This window comes from Stenella coeruleoalba (assembly GCF_951394435.1).
Source record: "Stenella coeruleoalba genome assembly, chromosome: X".
Lineage (NCBI taxonomy): Eukaryota > Metazoa > Chordata > Mammalia > Artiodactyla > Delphinidae > Stenella > Stenella coeruleoalba.
The window spans coordinates 57386836-57393649 of record NC_137152.1 but is presented as its reverse complement, the minus strand read 5'-3'; positions in this window follow the sequence as shown (position 1 = coordinate 57393649).

Here is a 6814-nt window from a genome sequence, read left to right as displayed (position 1 = left end):
AAGAGTTGTGGAGATGGATGGTAGTGATGGTTGTACAACATTATTAATGTATTTAATATCAACACCACTAAGCTGTCTTAAAAATGGCTAAGATAGTAAATTATATATGATATTTTACCACAATTTAATCAACTGGGAAGGGATGGGAAAAGATACACCATGCTATTACCACTCCAAAAGTAGCTGTAATAGCTATATTAATTTCAAAGAGAGCAAACTTCAAAACAAGAAACATTATCAGGGAGAAAAAGGGACATTGCATAATGATAAAGGGGTAATTCTCCAAGAAGACATGACAACCTTAAACGTGTATTCATCTAACAAGGGAGCATTAAAAAAATGAGGCAAAAACTCATAGGACTGTAAAAAGAATTAGCCAAGCATACTATTACAGCTGGAGATTTCAGCATCATTCTGTTAGTAATTGATAAATCAAGGAAAGAGATAATCAAGAAGGATATGGTGATCTTGATCTAAAGAGCACTATCAATCAATTTGACCTGTTTAATGTGTATAGAATACTTCATCGAGCAACAGCAGAATACAGACTTTTCTTCCAAATACATGGAATATTCCCCAAATTAGATTCCTTTCTGGGCCACCAAACACACTTTCAGAAATTTTAAAGGATAGAAATTATATAATGTATATTCTTGGATGGCAACAGAATTAAGCCAGAAATCAATAACAGAAAGACAGCTGGAAAACACCCAAATATCAGAAATTAAATAAGATACTTCTAAATGGAGGACATCAGCATAATGGTGTAGCGAGATGCTCCCTTTGTCTTCCCCCTTCAATCTGTAACCAGTAAAACATCCATGACTCAACAAAGGTGCCCCTGTCCAACACAGCAGGATGACAGAGGATTTCACACATCTGTACATTTAAAGATGAATGGACTGGAACACATAGAGGAGGCAGAGCCAAGGGAATAGCAGAAGTGGTGCCTGTGATCCTGGACCCCTGGCCATGGCAGTTGAGCCCACAGACTCAGAGATCCAAGTAGCATCAGGAAAGGCAACACACACAATTCCAGTCTACCAGTCACAGCAGCACTTGAACCAGGCAGCAGTGTCAGTCGGGCCTGTGATCTCTAGTGTCCTGTCATGGAGGTGCTCACGACTCTGCCCTCTCCCATCTGCAGCAGAGGTGCCTGCAAACCTGACAACCCCAGACACAACAGAGTTGCCCATGACCTTGGCTCCCCCTCAGCCATACCCCTCTCCCAAAAGCTGCTGTGCCTGAAACCCAGGACACCCTGGCAGCAATGAAAGAGCTTGGCATCCTGATGCCCAAGGCCATGATGCCAGTAACACCAGCAGCAGCAAGACATCAATGATCCCAGAGGCACAAGCAGCAACAACAAGGACACAGGACAACACCTCTGACATAGATGGTGGAGAGTAGAAAGGGCCAATCTCAAATATAACCAGAGGTAGCACAGGTGAGCAAAACCAAAAACTTGTGCTATAGCACCATCTACTGGAAACCAAAAGAAAGGCCTCCAATTACTAACCTGTTGAATCTTTAGAATCAAGTAAAAAAAAAATCAAGTTAAAAATAAAAAAAAACTTTACCTAAAGAAGAAAGGTGTTCAATACTTTAAATGCACCAGAAGAGGAACAACACATCAAGCACTATGAAGAACCATGGTAGCACTGTATCACAAAATGAAATGACAGTTCTCCAGAAACCAAACTTAAAGTCACAGTATATTGCAGTTTAACGGATAGAGAATTCGAAATAGCTGTCATGAAGAAACTCAAGGGGCTACAAAGAAACTCAAAAAGGCAGTTCAGTGAGCCCAGGAATAACATTAATGAACAGAAGAAATACTTAACCAAAGAGATGATACCCTAAGAAAGAATTGAACAGAAATTCTGGAGCTGAAGAACTCAGTAAATAAGATGAAAAATGCATTGGAAAGCATTGGAATTAGAGCAGACCGTATGGAAGAGAGAATTAGTAAGTGCAAAGATAAATATCTAGAAATGATACACCTAAAAGAAGAGAGAGAATTAATATCTAAAAAAGAATAAGTTGTATGAGAACTATCTGACTCTATTAGGAAGGGCAACATTGAAATAAAGGGTATCCCAGAAAGAGAAGAGTGAAAGAAGGGAGCAGACAGTTGATTTAAAGAAATAAATACAAAGGATGTCCCAAGCCTAAGGAAGAAAGTGGGTATACCAGTCCATGAAGCCAAGAGAACACCTGACTACTGCAATTCAAAAAGGCCTTCTCCAAGACATATTATATTGAAACCATCAAAAGTAGATGACAAGAAAAAAATTTACAGGCAGCTAAGGAAAAAAGGATGGTAACTTGAAACGAATCGTCTTTGGGCTATCATCAGATTTCTCAGCAGAAACTCTACAGGCCAGAAGAGAGTGGAATGACATACTCAAAATTCAGAAACATAAAAAAATTCAGCCCAGAATACTCTATCCAGCAGTTATTCAGATATGAAGGAGAAATAAAGGCTTTCCCAGACAAACAAAAGTCTTGATGAACTCATCAACACTAGAGCTACCTTGCAAAAAATGTTGAAAGAAACACTTCTACATGAAAAGAAAAAAGGCAAAATACACAAAAATTTGAGTAAGGGGATAAATAAACAGACAGAATAAAAAATTGCAATTCTACATCACAGTAGATTGTTAAACACTTAATTATAGCACAAAGTTAAAAGGGAAAAAAAGCATTAAAAATAGCTGTACCTACTTCAATTTGGAAATGAACTCACAACATAAAAAGGGATAATTTGAGACAAAAAAACATAAAAAGGGAAGAGGAAAAGGATGCAACCCATATAGGCAAATGAATATAAGATGCTATCAGAAGAAAAAGGACTATTTAAAAAAATTTTTATTGGGGTATAATTTCTTTACAATGGTGTGTTAGTTTCTGCTTTATAAGAAAGTGAATTAGCTATACATATACATATATCTCCTCCCTCTTGCGTCTCCCTCCCATCCTCCTTATCCCACCCCTCTAGGTGGTCACAAAGCATCGAGATGATCTCTCTGTGCTATGCAGCGGCTTCCCACTAGCTATCTATTTACATTTGGTAGGGTATATGTGAAAAACGACTATTCTATCTGTGAGATGTTTTATACAAACCTCATGGTAACCACAAGACATACATGTAGAGCAGAGACATGAAACATAAAAAAAGAGGAAATTGAGAAAACATTATAAAAATCCACCAAACCAAAATGACAGAAAGAAACACAAGGAAAAAGAAACAATGCATATACCAAGCAACCAGAAAACAAAAGATAAAATGGCAGTATGAAGTCCTCAGTTATCAATAATCACCTTAAATTTAAAGGATTGAGTTCCCCAATCAAAAGACACAGTATGACTGGGAAGATTGAAAAACAAGACCGAACTGTAAGCTGCTTCCTGGAGACTTATCTCAGTTCTAAAGACAAACCTACATTCAAAGTGAAGGGATGGAAGTTGATACTCCAAGCAAATGGCAGCTAAAGAAAGTGGGTATAGCCCTACTCACATCAGACAAAATAGACTTCAAATCAATAAAAGTAACAAGACACAAAAATGGACATTATATAATAATAAAGGGGACAATTAATCAAGAAGTTGTAACAGTTATTAATATAGATGCACCTAACATAGGAGCATCAAAATATAAAAAGCAATTATTAATAGACCCAAAGGGAGAAATTGACAGCAACACGATAATAGTAGCAGACTGTACCACCCCACTTACGTCAATTGATAGATCATCCAGGCAGAAAGTCTGCCTAGAAACAGTGACCTTTAATGAAATATTTGATCAGATGGACTTGATGGATTTATACAAAATGCATTCCATCCAAATGCAGAAGAATACATATTCTTCTCAAGTGCACATGGAACATCCACAATAAATGTTGGGACACAAAATATCTCAGTAAATTTAAGAAAGTTGAAATCATACCAAACATATTTTCTGATCACAATGGTATAAAACTAGAAATCAACTGCAAGAAGAAAGCTGGAAAAATCACATATATATGGAGACTGAAAACGATGATATTGAATAACAAATGGGTCATTAAAGAAATAAAAGGAGAAATACAAAATTACTTGAAGACATGAAAATGAAAATATGACACACCAAAATCTATGGGATGCAGCAAAATTGGTACTAAGAGGGAAGTTTATAGCAATACAGGCCTACCTCAAGAAACAAGAAAAACTTCAAACAATCTAAGCTTATACCTAAAGGAACTAGAAAAAGAAGAGCAAAAGAAGCCTAAAGTCAGTAGAAGAAAGGAAATAATAAAGAACAGAGCAGAAAAGAGCATGTTATTTCTTTTGTGGGTGATGAAAATGTAAAATGGATTGCAGTGATGGTTGTACAGTTTGGAATATGCTAAAAACCACTGAACTATACATTTTAAATAGGTAACTATGTTATGTGAATTATATCTCAATAAAACTTATAATAAAAATAAAAAAAGAATAGAGCAGAAATAAATGAAATAGTCTAAAAAGACAACAGAAAAGATCAATAAATTAAGACCTGGTTCTTTGAAAAGATGAAAAAGTTGACAAACTTTTAGCTAGACTCACAAAGAAAATAGAATGTTCTGACAAATAAAATCAGAAATGAAAGAAGAGAAATAAGAATGGATACCACAGAAATAGATAGGATTATAAACGAATATTATGAATAGCTATATACCAACAAATTAGACAACCTAGAAAAAAATAGACAAATTCTAAGAATCATACAACATTCCAAGACCAAATAATGAAGATATAGAAAACATGAATAGACTTATTACTGGTAAAGAGATTGAAACACTAATCACAAACCTCCCCAAACCCAAAAGTCCAGGACTTTACAGGTGAATTATACAAAACATTCAAGGATTTAATACATAGATGTCTCAAACTCTTCCAAAAAGCTGAAGAGGAGGGAACACTTCCTAACTCATTTTATGAGACCAACATTACAATTATACCAAAACCACAGAAGGACAACACAACAAAAGAAATTACAGTGCAAAATTTCTGATGAACATAGATGCAAAAATCCTCAAAAAATATTAGCAGACTGAATTTAAAAATGCATTAAAAAGATCATACACCACTATCGAATGGAATCTATTCCAAGTATGCAAGGATAGCTCAACATGTACAAATCATCAACGTGATATACCACATTTACAAAATTAAGGATAAAAATCATATGATCATCTCAATAGGTGTATAAAAATCATTTGACAAGATTCAAGAACGATTCATGATAAAAACTTTCAAAGATGTGTATACAAGGAACATATCTCAATATAATAAAGGCCACATATGACATACTTACAGCTAACATCATACTCAATGATAAAAAATAAAAAGCTACCCCTGTGGGATTAGAAACAAGACAAAAATGTCTACTCTTGCCACACTTATTCAACATAGTATTGGAAGTCCTAACCATAGCAATTAGACAAGAAAAAGAAATGAAAGACATTCAAATTTGAAAAAAAGAAATAAAACTGTCATTATTTGTGGATGACAAAATTTTTCATAGAAAAACCTGAACACGCCACAAAAAAGCTGTTAGAACTATTAAATGAATTCTGTAAAGTTTCAGGATACAATATCAATACAAAAAATCTGTTCATTTCTATACACTGATGACAAACTAGCAGAAAAACAAATTAAGAAAACAATCCCATTTACAATCACAACAAAAAGAATAAAATACACAGGAATAAATTTAGCCACAGATGCGAGAGACCTGTACATGGTAAACTATAAGACGTTGTTGAAAGAAATTGAGAAAGACACTAAGAAATGGAAAGAAACTCCATGTTCATATATTGGAAAAATTAATAATGTTAAAATGCCCATGTCAGAGTAGGCAAATTCATAGAGACAGAAACTAGAGTAGAAGTTATGAGGGGCTGGGGTGAGGGGCAAAAGGGGAGGTATTGTTTAATGGATACAGAGTCTCTGTTTGGGATGATGAAAAAGTTCTGGAAATAAGTAGTGGGGATGGTTGCACAATATTATGACTGTATTAATGCCACTGAATTGTACACTTAAAAATGCTTACAAGGGTATTTTTAATGTTTTGTATAAGTGACCACAATTTAAAAGTCATCTGAGTGATATTAACGACCTTAACCTGTTGTCTTATTTGTTGAGCTATTTGAGTAACTTTTCCTGTTTTGTTTATCCACATGCAGCAAGTAAGTACCATTGAGAAAACAAACACCCCATTGTTTGGCCAGTAGAGTCCCAGGCTAGGTGATTATCAACAACCACATCTGCCAAAGAGGCTTGGCCTTCAATTAGGACTTTGAGAGCCACGGCACTTTGAATCACATGTTTGGATATTCTTTGGAACATTTTGTAATTGGCATCCATTATTTAATTGTGTTGTAGAATATTGTGGGCTCCTAAGGTGGGACCAGTAATTCCCAATGTAGTAATCAGATTTAGCTCAGTTGTTAAGAATGTAGCATGCTTCATGCATGGCGACAAGATTGATTCAGTTTGTTTAGGGGCATGACCTTAAAAGAGCACATTTGACTCCAAATTACAGATGGTATAAGTCAAATTAAGAGGAGAAGTTTGAGGTGGAAGGATAAGTAAAAGAAGAGGCAAAAAGTATTTAGGACAATGAAACCAATAAATCTCAGAGGCTAAATCTTACATTTAGCGTTTTGCACAAGCAACCAAGAATTAATGTGTTGCCAGTAAGCATTTTGATCAGGGCATCATAGGGAGCCATTTTGAATGGCTGCAGTTAGTATTTTAAAGGGAAGTCCAGGAGAACTATTACCGTTTA